General features: G+C 44.3%; 1 protein-coding gene across 2 annotated transcripts in view; it reads right to left on the reverse strand.

Moving 5' to 3' along the window:
- Positions 1-16,346, reverse strand: part of Zfhx3 (zinc finger homeobox 3) — a 253,338-nt gene that overhangs the window by 169,065 nt on the left and 67,927 nt on the right. The window contains exon 1 of one of the 2 annotated variants that reach the window (XM_045144105.1): positions 1,171-1,262. The exons of the other annotated variant lie outside the window; for it this stretch is intronic. The gene's annotated coding sequence lies outside the window, so the exon portion shown is untranslated. Of the gene's footprint in view, positions 1-1,170; positions 1,263-16,346 lie in introns of those variants that run through there. 2 annotated transcript variants of the gene reach the window in all.

The following is a 16,346-nucleotide window of genomic DNA, read 5'->3' on the forward strand; positions in this document are numbered from 1 at the left end:
CCTGTCCCTGGAGAAAGCCTCAACTCATCACCAGCCACCTAACTTCTGTGGCAAGGACACTGCAGGGGTATTTATTGCATTGCAGCACCTCTCCTACAGGCAGCTCAGCACTTCTCAGGGCTTTGGTCTTTCAACCACAGACCCCTAGGCTATCCCTCTCCACCTTCCATGTGAGCCCACTGTCTTATTCATAAACAGCAGATGAAGGTTTTGGCGTGTTTATTCTCCCTCTATCCCCTGCCACCCCCATCTTATTGTGTTTTTTTTTTTTTTTTTTTTTTTTTTTTTAATTCCTTGAGACTTGGCTGCACAGTGAGCCAACAGCTCCCCCTCGGGAAAAGATGGAGAAAGCATGTTTACTAGAAGCCTCAGAAGAAATAACTTTTTGGAAGAATGTGCCATGATTTGTTTAAAACACATGTGTGCACATTCATCTTTTCATTGATAGCCTCAGATTCCAACAGCGCAGTTCTGTGTGCCTTAGGAAAGGCACGTTCGCTTGGGACAGATAGCATACTAGTCCAAACCCAACAGCAAATGCGGTGGGACTTCCAGCAAGGCTTCACTGATACAGGTGAGAATCCAGGGAGGCTCTTAAAGATGCTGATTGGCTAGGTGACATCTGATTGACAGTTCATGCCAAAAAGGTTGGCAGGCACGATGGGGTGGGAGGGTTAACAGCCCGATTGTAAAATCAATGTCATAAATGCTTGGTAAGTTACAGGAACATGCGGGAAGGGGAGGCCACGATTGATAAAGGAGAGGAGCTTTGATGCCGCACCAGGGACTTGTTTATTGACAGCAAAGCCAATCTCCTCTGCAGCCTGGGCTGGGCCAGAGAAACCTGCTAGCGTTTACCAATTAATTGGTGGGCTTTGCTGTTCCGCTTTCTTCCTCCTCCTCCTCAAACTATCCAGCTAGGAGGCCCAGACTTTTAGAAAGTCCCTTCCTTTGATTTCTGTTGAGAAGTGATGGACACCTCAGCCCACTCCTTCACAGGGGTGGCAGTTCATGAAGGTACAGGTGGTTATCAGGAGCCCATTTCCAAACCCAGGCTGCCTGCTCTGGGCTTCGTTTCCATGCACACTGGCCATGACAAGCAGAACCTTTGACAACCACCGTGCAAATAACAGGCAACGTTTTGTCATGGACTAGACGTGCTGTCCTCACCGGGAAGCTTGTGAGAAATGTAGGCTCCAACTAAGTACACACATGTCCCCCGCAGTCAGAATCTGCACATTCACAGCATCCCAGGAAACCTGAATGAGAACTTGAGTCATTTTTTTTCACAGTCTCTCACCCAATGCCTGTGCTCGGCGCCCATACTGTATCACTAGGTGACCAGGGGAAGATGATCGTAGGTCTGCCCAGCCTCATTCCCTGGCAGGTGCAGGAATGGGGAATGGTCCAGGGAGGGGGCTAGAGCACTGACATTCAGCAATCTCTTCATCTTGTCCAGTCTGGCAGTTCATGGGCCTCGGGGCATCCACTGCTCTCCCACCCAGCTGGCTGGCGTGCTTGCTCTGTTTATCAGCCAGTCAATAAGAAAAAGGTAGTTCTTACTTAAGGAGGCAGAAGTCAACTCGGCAGGTCGATCAGCACTCTGTCTGTAAACATGGTTTCCCGTAAAATCAATGATCTTCAGTTACAGAGGGCAGCCTGGGAACCAAGTGGGTCCCCGCGCTTTTGCGGGCAGTCCTGCCAGCCAGCATCCACACACCACTTCTTAGGTCCCCTAGGCTCTGTGCACCAACCTCATCCTTCATGCACTCCAGGGCTGGCTCACACTGAACCCTCAACCCTGCCTGCAGCCCACTTTTCTTCCCCTTGTTCACTGCTCCATGTTCCTTATGCCTGATCTCTGATTCTGCACTCAACACTGTTTAAACATGCCGTTAGATTTTAATCAGGCATATCTTTCTGATGGTGAAGTTCACGTCGGGGTGGTATTCATACGTATGTGCCTGCTTGCTCCTTCTCTGCTTAGCCTTTGAATCTGCCATTTGAAAAGTAATTTTGTGTAGCAAACTCCAGCACCTTCATTAAGAACCTTTTACCAACAAGAACAACAAAGGGCCCCCAACTTGTTCTCATCTAAAAGTTCTACTCCCCTCCCCAAAAGCCTACTACAGCTTTGCAAATACCCATCTCTACTTTTCAAAGAATGCTTTACAAGAATAAGTCCACTATAGCACAGTAGAGCATCCCAAGGTGACAACCCCCTCTTTACAGTAAAAACATGCAGTATAGCAGTTCTCACTCCTTGAAGGAGATGGGGGTGGCTGGGTGAGATGCAACAGTTCAAGTTCTGGGGGTGTGGTTACAAGGAAGGGGAGGGGGCTCCCACTGTTGCTTCAGTTCCCAGAGAATTAAACATGAACAGTCGCACTGTGTAATTTTAAATTGTTAATTAGCACAGGGTTAATTAGGCGGGTCTTTCACAAGGGGCTGTTTGGCAGAAAACCAAGAAGGGAGACAAAGGGGAAGGAAAGAAAACAAAGAGAGAATAGAGACAGGGAAAGAAATGATTCCCTCTGTGAATAACCCACAGGGCATTGCCAGAGACCTCAGCCACAGCAGGCAAGGATGCCCATTTCTCTGGGGGCTCTCTTTTGCCCAGCCCTAGGGAGAAGCAGTAAGTACCTCCCTCCTGGTGCTCAGGAAGCCCACAAGCCACCAACATGTCCGAGCCCTTTGACTGGGCAACTTCTCCATTCTAGGTGTTTATCCCAAGGAAACAACCAGAGGAGAGACATATGTAAGAGAGGACATACAATATTATTCATCACAAGATGTGTAATCGGAGAAAAAAAGATGGAAATAGTCAAGCGAAAACAGACTAAATGGGGTGCACAGAACTCCATATGCTGTTGTCTAAGACTGAAATCTTTAAAAAGAAATTTTATTTGCATATGGAGAAGAGAGAGAAATAATGGGCATGCCAAGGCCTCTAGCCACTGCAAATGAACTTCAGGTGCATGAGACACTTTGTTTATTGGGCTTTGTGTGGGTACTGGGGAATCAAACCCGGATCCTTAGGCTTTGCAGGCAAGTTCCTTAACCGCTGAACCATCTCTCCAACCTCTAAAACTAAAATCTTTAAAGAAACTATTTACAGGCATGGGAAGACAATCAGATGCTCAATGAATGAAGTATGCACAGAATATGAGACATTTCTGTCAACAGTTTTGCAATGATAAGATCTAAGAGGTGAGGTTTAAGTGACTTCATTTCTGCCTTTGTGGCTATATTTCCCAAAGGTTTTAAAGAAGCCATCATTTATTGGTTAGACACTGTGTGAAGACCTACATGTACAACATTTCTTTGACCCTCACATCAGTCTGAGATGTGTTCTATTTTCATTATTTTATCATTCTAGAGATGGGAAAATTGAGGTTGCCTAAGACTGCACAGCCTAAATGACAAAGCCAGGGAATCTGGCTTTGGGGTTCTATGTTCTTAGCCGCTCTACAATATTTTCCTTTAAAATATGTTTCTCAAGGAGAAAACAAAATATGCTGACATCCAGTGTGGGCATCTGACCTTCATGTGTCCAAGGTATGTATCTTATGTCCCAGGCCTACTGGCACCACTCACGTAACACAACATTGTGATCCCTCCGAAGGGGAGGCAAGCTCAAAACGGCCCTCTGCGCTTGGATATCTTCAGAAAGTCGGAAGGAGACAAGGTGAGTAGGGGAAGCAGGAGCAAAGTACTGAATGACCAGCAAAGGAGAAGGGAGAGAGAAGAGGGAGGAGAGCACATTCTAGAAATCAGGACACTAACTATGAAACGACTGAGCTACTACATCAGATGCTAGGAGATGCAATGCACTAGGTTTCAGCTTGTATTCTCACAAGCAAGAGACCACAGTCATATAAAGGTACAATGCTTTCCAAAGTCACATAAAGCCAGACAAGGGGACAGCATGACTGTGAGTGTACACACCACTTTGCATAAAGCAATGGCATCAGAGTGAAAAGAACATAACGAGATTATCTGTTGCAAGACCTTCCTAGATGCAGAACAGCTTCAGCATTGCTGGTGAAATACGTTGTCAGACGGGGTGATCCTGAGCAACTAGCCGCTAGCTGTCCATCCAATAAGAAAACTCACACGGAACAAATGGAAACACAGCCTCAGTTGGACTCTCTGAACTGAGAAGTGCAGCAAAGAGAACCGTACTTTGTCGTTTAAAGGAAGTCCTCTTTCAGATGAGGAAGTCTGGATGATTTTACAGGTGCTGAATGCCATCACTTTCTGTGTCAAGTTGGAAGTCTGTCCAGTGACGTGCCACAGGACTCTGACTCACCTGTTTTGCTCATTTAAATCAACAACCTGAGGAATGCAACCAAGCAGAAACATCAGTGTGCCAAACACAGCATGAACGGGGAAAGCTAATGTGCTACGATGGCAGTATCGAGACTGAAAGGAAGACCTCGACCACTTGGAACAACAAGCCCAAATGCAATATGAAACAGCTGCCTAAACCAAAGGATGTAAGGCTGTACATTAATAGTAGTTTATGCAATACACACACACTTGACATGGTGACAGAGTACACCATCCTGGGCTGGAAAGATGGCTTAGTGGCTAAGGTGCTTGCATGCAAAGCCTAAGGACCCATGTTTGATTCCCCAGGACCCATATAAGCCAGATGCACAAGGTGGTGCATGTGTCTGGAGTTCCATTTGCAGCCACTGGAGGCCCTGGCATACCCATTCTCTCTCTCTCTTGCTCTCTCTTTCTCTCAAATAAATAAAATTAAAATTAACAACATAGAACACCATCCTTTGGCAACATAAGGGATCACTCGCTGTGCCTGCTGGAACTGAAGTTCCCAGTGCTGTGCTCTTCTATCTGCATGTGAAGACAGCCACAGTCCATTCAGGGAAATCCACGACAAGGGACACTGAGAAGTTATAAAACTCTTTGTGCTCAAGAGCCCAGTCAAGGGCAGTGTCAGGGTAAGGCCCCAATTCTATGAAACCCTACCTTCCCCATCCAAGAGGGTGATGCAGGTGTGTGCCTACCTTACTTTAGGATGCAACCACCATAAATAAGGGAGTTTATAAGGAATCTGCCGCATAATAAATATAAAAGTTTTAAGGATTATCAGTCTTCTAAGTAGAATAATTCTTATGAAATACTGTGCTCCCTGGATTTGCAAACAGAGGATAGGAGGGAATTGTAGAGGCTGGGAGATTCCACTGGGCAGTCTTTGGAGGGTGGATAAATCAGCTTTAACCCTCACTGTGCTCAGCACATGGTGACAGCCAATAACTCTGGGGCCATCATTCTGGGTGGCTGGCTTTCTGCTGGCCTATTTTCTAGGCTGTGAATAGCATGAGGTCAGGTTCTAAGTGCCACTCGCCTCTATAACCTCAAGGTGACAGACGCTTAAAACCACCAAAGAAATTTTAGGTAATGAGAGAAACTAACACTTCTAGAGGATAAAAGATGATTCCCTATCACATTTTTTTTTTGTCATTTTTTCCTTCTAACTTAAGAATGCCCAGTTAATGGAATTTGAGAGAATCTTGGATAAATGACCAATTCTTTGTCTGGAGCAGGAAGAGCACGAGCTTAGCTTGAAGCATAGTGAACACACAGAATAAAGAGTTCTCAAATGACCACAGAATTAAGCTACTGGGGCCCCTACCAGACTCAACTGGGACAATTTGAACAAGAAAACAATGAGAGCAAAGGATGGTCACCCAATGCTTTTTCATAAAGTTAAAAAAAAATTAATTATTTATTTGAGAGAAGAGAACAGGTATGCCAGGGCTTTTAGCCACTGCAAACCAACTTAATTCGCATGTGCCACCTGGTGGATCCATCTTACATGGGTACTAGGGAATCGAACCTTGGTCCTTTCACTTTAGTAAGTAAGCCATCTCTCCAGTCTCCCAATGCTTTTATAAAGAAAAATAAAAGTCTAAGCTCTTCCTTAGGGTAGAAACCCAATGGATAAAGACAGAAAACAAACATGAAATTAGGAAATCACCCTTTGGTAACCATCATCTAAGAATAATCCCTTCAGGAACTAATCAGTGAGTATGCACACTAAAAGAGGGGAGGTTTTACAATCTCAAAGAGCACTACCACAGATTCTTATTAATTACAAAAGATAAAAACAGTTAACTTTGCAATGGAGCCGCCTAACAGACACCATCTTAACCAAATGATACTGTCCACCTCAGCAGCTATGCTGAGGAGAACACAATATCCCCACCCAACATTCTTGCCAAAAGTATAAAACCTGAATCTAATCAACAAGGAGCCCAGGCACAGCCAGATGGAGGACAATTTATGCAATATCCTCAGAAATGTCAGTGTCATGAAGCAAACACCAAAAAGCCATCTTGAGTTAAAGAAAACTAGGGGGGTATGACAAAGGAACACAATAATAATCTGGGATTTTCTTACCCTAAGAAGAACAGAACTGGGAGAACTGAGGAAATCTGAACACAGTTTAGGACTAATAGGAGCACATGTGCTGTCTGGCTGAAATAAAGCTTTTGAACACATGTAGAGGTAAAGAGGGGCTGGATGTGGCAGCACAGCCCTGTGATCCAAACATGTGGGCGGCAGAGGCAGGAAGACCTTTGGTGGTGAGTCTGAGGACAGCTTGTGCTAAAAATAAAAAATACTTGAGAATATGTGAAGGTGTGTATGTGTGTATACATGCATACATATATACACATCTATGTGTGCGGGATATGACTAAAGTAATATTAACAGAGGGAGACTGGATGAAGGGGAAGAGAACACTTTGTTCTAGTTTCCCAAGTTTCCTGCACACCTGCAATCCTGTAAAAGAAAACAAAGCTCTCCAGAATAAAGATCTCTATGGTGAGCCTCCAAAAGTGAATATTTAAATCATCCCACCCTGACACAAGGTCCTTATCTTTATGGGAAACTCTTTCCTGGCACTGCTTCATGGAAGGGTGGAGACTGCAAAGCTGGACAGAGGTGTGGACAGAACAGAATACTGGCCATCCCTTCCTGTAGCCAAGGTTTCTAGGTAGAGCCCTCTGGCTAGAGAAGACAAATAAATGGCCATTTTAACTAGGGTAGCATTTCACTTAATAAAGCACTCCAAACACCCATGGGTCATAATTTCAGCCAGATTTCCCTACCTTAGTGAGAAGCAGTTCTTAAAAGAAGGATACGCAGTGCTGGGAAGATGGCTCAGTGATTAAGATGCCTGAGTTTGAGTCCCCAGCACCTACATAAAAGGCCAGGTGTGGTGGCATGCCTATAATCCTAATGTTGGGGAAGCAGATACAGGACAATCCTTAAGGCTTACTGGATAGCTAGTCCAGCCTAATTAGTGATCTCTAGGTACTACAAAAGACCTCATTTCAAAAATAAGGAAGAGGGCTAGAAAGATGGTTTAGTGTTTAAGGTACTTGTCTATAAAGCCTAATGATCAAGTTCAATTCCCCAGTACCCTCACAAGCCAGACTCACAAAGTGGTCCATGCATTTGGAATTTGTTTGCAGTGGCCAGAGGCTTTGGTGCACCCATTCTCTGTCTGTCTCTGTCTTTTCTTTTTCTGTATCTCTGCTTGCAAATAAATAAACTTTTTTTAAGAAGAAAAAGGTGAAAAGTGACTCAAAAGACATCCAAAATTAATCTCTGGCCTCCACATGCATGTGATCCTCACAAGTATGCATAGACACCTATCTATAAGTGCGCATGTGAGCCCCCCACCACACACACACACAAATGAGGGTAGCAACCATCAAAAAACTACAGCTGCCTATAGTATGTGAACATTACCAAGTCAAGACTAAAACAGGGTAGAGGGGGAAATATGCAATAATGAATAAACTATCCCTCTCATTAACTCCACCTCAAAAAAAAAAAAGGCAATCCAGATTCTAAGATAACTAGAAACTTCATTCAGGGAGAAAAGGAGGAATAATACCCACACCTGTTTAGCTTGGAATCCACAGAAGAACCATATCCAATTCCACTCTGTGCTTTACACAATAACGGCGCTTGTCTACTGCTACTGCATATAGGTCAATAAGTGTTAAACCATAAATAGGTGAGATTCCACTGGCATAGTAGCAATTTCCCAGCAGCCTTAAAACTGATTCTGTAACTGGCCAGGTCACACATGTTTAAACAGGTCCCTCATGCTAGAGGATGGGCACTGCCCGGAAGGCCCAGAGAATGGTCCAGACCCTGGGCTGCAAGTTTGCTAGTAAGTGCATCTGTGCTATTTCCAGCATGAACATAAATCAACCAGGAAGTGAAAACTGCTAGCTCAGTCCATTCTTCAGGGAACCCACAACCACCATGATATTCTGGTTACAGGGGGGCCTGGGGAGAAGGGGGGATGGATAGTCATGCGATCAGAGGTAGATCCAGATCTTGGAACCCAGCTTGCATGAAGCAAGGAAGAGATGAACCGGGACTTAGGGGAACTTCAATGACAGGAAAAAAAAAAAAAGTTTTAATGTTTATTATGTATGTTGATTTAAAAAAAACAAAAGACAAAGCAGCTACCACTTCTATTTTGCAATGTTCTAAAGACAGATTTGGGATAACTTAGCCATTCAGTACTTAGTTCTAGACACGTAGGAATTTACTGAAGTACCTGTTCTGTTGCACAGGGGCCTTTGGCCGCCACTGGCCAGAGCGGTGCTCCTGAGCTGGAGTTTCCACTAATGCACTGGCCCTCACCCATATTTGAAGCAGCCCATCTTTCACCATCACAGTAGCTTCAACTTCCAGCTGCATCAGTCACCCCTCCTACCAGGCAGAGAGCATGCTCACACCTCCTGATCTTCACCCATCTCCAAGCACCTTCCCAGCTACTCTAGACATCTCCTCACCCTAACTGAAATCAACACAAAGATGCTTCCTTTAGTAGCACCCAAAATTTTCCCATTTCTTCCCAACCTCTCCAAAGTTCCTCTCAAAGAATCCTATTTCTGGTCGCTTCCTTCTTGCTACTGGGATGCAGAATGAAAGCAAGGAGATGGCATAAAAACAGGCCATCTGGCCCACTGCAGTTTCAATCTGGCATCTCATGATGTTAAATTTACTTTAAATAACTTCTCCTGATTGAAGTAGTATGAGCTTTTTTTTTTTTTAAAAAAAAAAAGTAGTTCCCACAGACACTCCAAAGCTAAAGTAAAAATCACTTGAAGTGCCCCATCCAGAAAGCTAAGGAACCAGAGGGGTAGATGGCTTCTCACAAGTTCTCTTCTGCCTATCTATATGCTACAGAGCTTCTCCATCAACCTCAAATGTCCGAGTCCTTATAAGGATTTTTCTTAATTTAACAACAATTTTTCCCACGACATTAAATGCTTGTCATAAGTCAGTACAAACAGCTCCAAAGATATTGCATCCTATGGACACAGCATGATTTTATTAAATGCTAATATTAGACACACAACTCCCAATATTTTGCTGTTAACTATGCAACAAATGGATCCTTGTCTGCACAGAAAAACAACATAATAAAGATGAGCAGCAGCCCCACTGCTGTCCACCTAGGAAGTGGTTCTGAGCACACTGTCTCACTGGACCCTTGAAAGCATGGACTTCTCAGAAGAGGACAGACATGGGGCTAAGCACACGCTGGAGAGCGGTCTAGTCAGCCTTTGATGCCATAGTAGCTTCCCTTACTGCTCTGACACCTAGCTCTTACGCATGCCATTCTCTCTATTTCATTAGGATACAGTTCTAGGAAGAAAATGTTGGCTCAAAAACTAGACACATTTAAGACTCTAGCATGTGCCAACGTGTCCTCCAAGAAAATTCTTCAAAGTTCCACTGTCAATGATCCATGGGCATCCATTACACTACACCATCATCAACAGTGATGTGACTTTCTTTTAAAACACAATGTTGACTTGGTAAGTAAGAAACAGCATTTCATTCCAACAACATTTGCTGTTAAGATAGAATCCTCTGAGATGACAGAGTTAATTCCAGGTCAGCCTGGACCAGAGTGAGACCCTACCTCGAAAAACAAAACAAAACAACAACAACAAAAAAGATAGAATCCCTCTGCAGCTATTTGCAAAGTGTCTATTTCCATGGCAGGGGGTACTGGCTTTAGTAACTTAATCACAGGGCTTCATAGTTTGTTTTTTTTTTCCTGGTGACCCCTCCCCACCTGACTCACTGCAACAGTCCACAGTCCACTGTCCCATGACTGACTTGACCAGATTCCCACCTACTCACAGTGCAGCTCAGACAACACTCCTTGTCCTTCCTTCAGATCACACACACATTCAAACTATAGATGCTGCCCACTGCCTCACTTCCTACATAGCAGCCTGCCTGGTCTCTGCCGAGTTCCGCCTCCCTTATGTGAGTACAGAGGGCTATAGCACATCAATAGTTTTTGCGCCTGTTTGTGTAGCGAAACCAACTGTGGGGCTTGATGAAAACACAGAGGTGTCAGGCCCTGCCCCCAAATCAAGAGTCAAGGTGCTCTGTAAGCAATGACTGGACATGGGCTTCCTATGTGCTAGGTGCCCCTATGTCTCTAGGCTCCCAAGCTCTTTCTCTAAGGTCATCCATACCCTCTCAGCCTTGGTCAACGGCTTGTCCTCTTCTCTGTGTACCTTCTTCAACGTCACCTGCACTGAAAACTGCTCACCACCGTTCCTTGAAACCTTCTCCCCTCCTTGCTTCTCTGACATACTTTTCCAGCTCTCTTCCCTCTGTGATCTACAATGCCTACCCTCTTCCCGTTCCTACAGCTCTCCACGATATACTTTTCCACTGATTCAATAAAATTCACTATCATTGCAACCCGCAGAACCCCTCCTTGTGGTTCTCCTATGATATTTAAGCATCATGGTACTTCTATCCCTTGGCTCTCTGCTCTTATCTCTGTACATCAACTACCTTAACTACTTCTGTGGTTTCAATTACTGAAATTATTAGTTGACTCCTAAAACAAAAATTTCCATTCCGGACTTATCGCTTGACTATGCGTCTCCTACTTTCAGCAGACCACAAGATGACTCTAAGTGGCTAGCTTGCCATCACTCACAGCTCAGCCTGGCGCAATGTGTCCAAGGGGAGCTGCCCTTCACTGTCTGCCCTGGTCTCTCTGAAAGAAACTTTTGGTATCCTCTTTGATTGCAGAAAGCACACAGATCAGTTTAGATGTCCCAAGGTCACATTCATCCTGTGCCCAAATATTCAATCTTAAACTCTCCAGGCTCAAAATTATACCTTTACAACACTGTTAAGATTGCCCCTCACATTAAAGCGCTTCCACTTTAGCTGCAAAGACCCTACCACCAGTGAGTGCCTCTAGCAGAAGGTAGTAACAAAACCTATAATTCAGGGTGGAGAGATGGCTTAGTGGTTAAGGAACTTGCCTGCAAAGCTAAAAGACCCAGGTTCAATTCCCTAGATCCCACATAGGCCAGATGCACAAAGGGACACGTGTCTGAAGTTCATTGGCAGTGGCTGAAGATCATGGTGTGCCTATTCTCTCTCTCCTTCCTATTTCCACCCCCCTCTCTCTCTCCCAAATTAAAAACAAACAAACTATAATTCCACATGTTTTCCACCTGAAGGAACCATTATCCACGGAGGCCATAACTTTGGCATCCTGAAGTGCAACTGCAAAACTAGAATGTCTTTTCCCTTCTTCACAATTTCAAAGGTGGAAATTCATTCTCACCACAAATATGAGCAACCTCAGCACATGAATTTGTTTTTGCCTTCCCTAAATCAATAATTTTTCATGTAACAGAGGCACTTTATGGCTTCTCTCTGGCATATCTGAACTACTAATATCACTACTTTTTCATGGCAGTCATATGGCTGAGAGTACTAAGTTATGGGCAGGTGGGTCGTGCATACAGCATGGTCCACTACACAGAGCAGTGATTCCTGTCCAAGACTCCATGGGCTTCTTTACCACACTAGTCAGTCCAGCATGCAATTTAAAACATGTGAATTATTTCTGGAATTGTCTATGTAAGGTTTCCAATCACCACTGATTTCAGTTAGCTGAAACCACAAAAGTCAAACCAAGGCCATTCAATCTGTCTTGCTTTAACTAGGAGGATCTCCTCATCTTCTTGCTCTCACAAGTTCTTTACCTCTGTTCCTGCAGCTCTAGGCCCCTGAATATCCTATTTTCTTCAACATTTACCCAACCTGAGGTGTCCTGCAAGAAACACAAGCTCAAGATTCACTTAAGCAATAAAATGCTCCGCTATCAGTGAAGCCCATGAAAAAGCTCTCTCCTCTCTGGGCTCCTGTAGTCCTCATCACCGCACTCTTTGTCACTAAAGCAATCTCTGCTATTTCATCTTGCTTGCTAGTAGCTCTACAGCTTGACTAGAAGCTAGAGAGTAAAAAAAAAACAAACAAACTGTATTGCTATTACCACCTAGCATAGCGATGACTACAGAATGGAGGGAAACTTGGTGAAGAAGGGTGTGCTTTGGCTGGGCGTTCTCACAGACCCCTTCTAGCTGATGTGTGAAACTTTTCTGACTTCCTGTTTGAAGGACACAATGCAGACAACAATCCTGTCACAGAATTCCCTCCTAAATGACTCATTTTACTAAGTGGAAGATTCAATAAGCCTCAAATCCTGATAGACTTTGGGGGCTATTTCCATCTGTAATTCTCTCTTATGGCTACATGGAAGAGCTGGAACCATCCCCACCAGAACCCAAAGGCTGCAAGACAGACAGAACAGGGCCCAAGTATATTTCCTGAGTGTGTCTGGGTGATTTCTAAATCCCAAAGCTTAAACTCAACAGGGAAATAAGGGTGTGTGGCAGACAGTCAATAAAACTTAATCCCAAGTCCTGTGTTCTTTCTGTTACTTCCCCATTCTAAAAGCTAATTCCAAACCTCATTATTTACAATCAAGAAAACATATTGAGGATTAAAGAGATGGCTCAGTGGATAAAGTACTTGGCGCACAAGTGTGGAGACCCAGGTTTGGATCCCTACAACCCATATACAGGCAGATGTGGTAGCATGTATGTTTATAAACTGGCAAAATGGGAGGCAGAACCAGAAGAATCCCTGGAAGCCTGTGGGCCAGCTAGCCTAGTGTACATAGCAGTAAAGAAACCCTGTCTCAAATGAGGTAGAAGAGAAAGACCTAAATCTGAGGTTGTCTTCTGACCTCCACATGCATACCATGGTGTGTACATGCCTATATTCATACACATGAACATACAGACACATTCACACATACACATCATGTGTACATTTAAAGCTTAAAAAAAATCATATCAATACCAATTTTCTTGGTGGGTTTTTTGTTTGTTTCTTTTGTTTTGTTTTTGTTTGTTTTTGGTTTTTCAAGGTAGGGTTCCACTCTAGTCCAGGCTGACCTGGAATTCACTATGTAGTCTCAGGATGGTGTCGAACTCATAATCCTCCTACCTCTGCCTCCCAAGTGCTTGGATGAAAGGTATGCACCACCAGGCCCAGCTTGAGACCTATTTTCCACTGGCCGCTTCACAAAGTAGACTTGGTGATTAGGAAAACAACAAAGGAAATTTTCTTAGACTTCACAGTTCCTTAACCCTGTGGGGCGTCCCCCCACCACATACATACCAGAAAATAATTCTATATCATAAACCCAGAAAAGGTGGCACACAGGGGTCCTTGTCCTCTGACTGCTCCCCAATGCTCCTTCAGTGACAATGGCTGATATGAAGAATCACCAAGGCCACATTAAGTTGTACTTGGATTAATTATGCTTGAAAGTCTCTTATCTGAGCACTGCTAAGACTGAACGATTGAGTTTGGGAATATGTGTGGTTACATATTTTTCCTTAATGGTTTCCTGAACACCCCGGTTCAGTCTGGCCCCAGGGGAGAGATTGCCCGTTCAAGTCATAAAGTGTGATCAATGTAGATCAAGACACCATACTAAGTGTGTACACTGAGAAAGAGAAACATTTGTGCAAACATGCACACATGAAAATTGTGTTGGGTAAAGAACACTGGCTTCCTTCCTGAATCTTCCCCTCCACCCGTTTCCCCTCTAGAGTTCTGCATACCACCAGCATGTTCTACTGACAGTTCTGATCTAGGAAGAAGCCCAAAGAGAATATTTCAGAAACTTTCTATAGCTCTACCAGATTACACATTAAGCCATGGTAAAGCTAGAAGAAATCAAACCTGGCTGGTTAATGGGGCCAATTTCTTTGGCTTCAATCATATAGAGACGACTGGGGTTCCAACCCTACTGGTCTTGCTTTGGAGTTGCTGAGCATAAAGCTTATCCAAAAACTCTGGCTGCTCTAATGATTTTTACTCATTCATACAACTAATATTTATTCAGTGTCTACACCATACACAGCATCCTGCCTATCGACACAGACTCCTATCAGCTAGCTCTCACTGAAGTCCAAATTCTAGGCATGTGCTGACAGAAGTAGCTTGTGCTTCTCACAACTGCCAGGATTCACCATACAACACACTCACCTTAGGTACCATGCCATTATCATGGAGCCTGCTTGCTCTGATGTCAGAGCCTGTCCTCCCATGGACGTGATGTCCACTGTGTTTAAAAGACTAGCTCAGTTATTTACAACACCTGATGTGGCACGGTGAGCAGCTGCCATCATACCCTATGGCACTGAAAACACAGAGGCCTTGAGACTCTATTTCGTCTCTCCCAGACAGATCTCAGTAGCTTGCACACTGGCTAGTCTGGCAAACAAAGCAATGGATGAGAGATTGTGCCCCAAACAAGGTGGAAACAGAGTATAGAGCCAAAGTTGTTCTCTGAGCTCCACAGGTACACTGTAACTCATGAACACACACACACACACACACACACACACACACACACACACACACACAAAATGACCTTTTTTTTTTTTTCAGCTCAAAGCTTTTACCCCCCCCCCCCAGGATAAAGGGGCATGCTGGCCTACAAATACCTGTGAGAAACTGCCAGAAGCAGCAAGCTGGCCACCACACAGGCATTTCTTCTGTCCTCTGATAATGTCGATTTGACAAGAGAGGATATTATTTCATTTCTGCTGGCTTCTCGGAGGTGACTCAACAGGTTTTCCACATCCTCATTTGCCCTTTACATTCCCATCCTGGTTCTTCTGGCCTTGGATCCCATTCAGGTTGGGCCTTGAGACTTAATATGTTCCACAGACAAAAAGCAGTAGAATGTTCTATAGGCAGTGGACAACTTTCCCACATCTTATCAAGAGGTGCTGGGAGGTGGACTAGGGAGATGGCTTAGGAGTTAAGAGCATTTGCCACTTAACTGTGAGGGCCTCTTGGGCCAGAGAATGCCAAGTCCAACTCCTCAGTAAACATAAAAAGGTGGGCATGGCCAAACACATCTGTAACCCCAGTCTGCAGGGGTTAAAGACTACAGACTTGCTGGGGAACAGCTCTGGGCTAACAGAGACCCATCTTCAGGAAATACGCAGATGAACAATAAAAGGAAGACATCTGATGTTCTCCTCTGGTGTCCGCACACATATGCATGGAACACATGATTCTGCAAACACGTGCATGTCATCCATTATACATACCACACCTTACCCTACTCCCCCCCACACACACACACAAAGTGGTGCTGGGGTTGCTATAAACAAGGTCACTACTACTCCACCAGGAGGTGGCTCAGTCCAGCTTTCCTATCACCAAATGTCTTTTAATAGTGCCTCATACGACACACAAGTATTAGGAGTTATAAGAATGACTCAGGAGAGAGTGGTTCTGAGTAGACTTACAATTGAAGCATAAAGTCTGGGAATGAAAATGAACCATTTCTGAAAAGTATACTCACCAACCTCGGGTTTAGAGTTATCTCACTCTGGTGCACCAAGTTCCTGTCACAGATCAGTGGCAAAAAAAAAAAAAAAAAAAAAAAAAAAAAAAAATCCCTCTCCACACAGGTCAGCAGGAGGAGCAGGAATTTCTAGAATTCATTTGGTCAATCTCTTACTTGCCGGACACTCGGGGAATGAAAGTCCCACGCTAGGATGTGCTCATCACATGGGAATGCTCCAACCCCAGAAGCAAGGCAGCAAAAGCCTAGCCACAATTTCAAGCCATCTACACATTGGGGTGAAGGGGACAGAATGAAGATAGGGGCCGTGGGACACCAGAGATTTTCTTTTCTTTTTTTCTTCCATTTCCTTGTCAAGGGACCCTTCTCTAAGTATTCACTTCCTGCCTCTGGGAGGGAAAGTGTTACTCAGCTGCAAGGCCTCTTGCTAATTGTGGGTTTTTATTTTTATTTCCTATTACCCTCTCGCACGCCTGATGAGATTATTTTACCGGAACTGACACAGCTGGAAGCAGCAGGCATACGTGGAGCCTCTGAGGAGGTGATGCAA

This window comes from Jaculus jaculus, chromosome 1, assembly GCF_020740685.1.
Source record: "Jaculus jaculus isolate mJacJac1 chromosome 1, mJacJac1.mat.Y.cur, whole genome shotgun sequence".
Classification (NCBI taxonomy): domain Eukaryota; kingdom Metazoa; phylum Chordata; class Mammalia; order Rodentia; family Dipodidae; genus Jaculus; species Jaculus jaculus.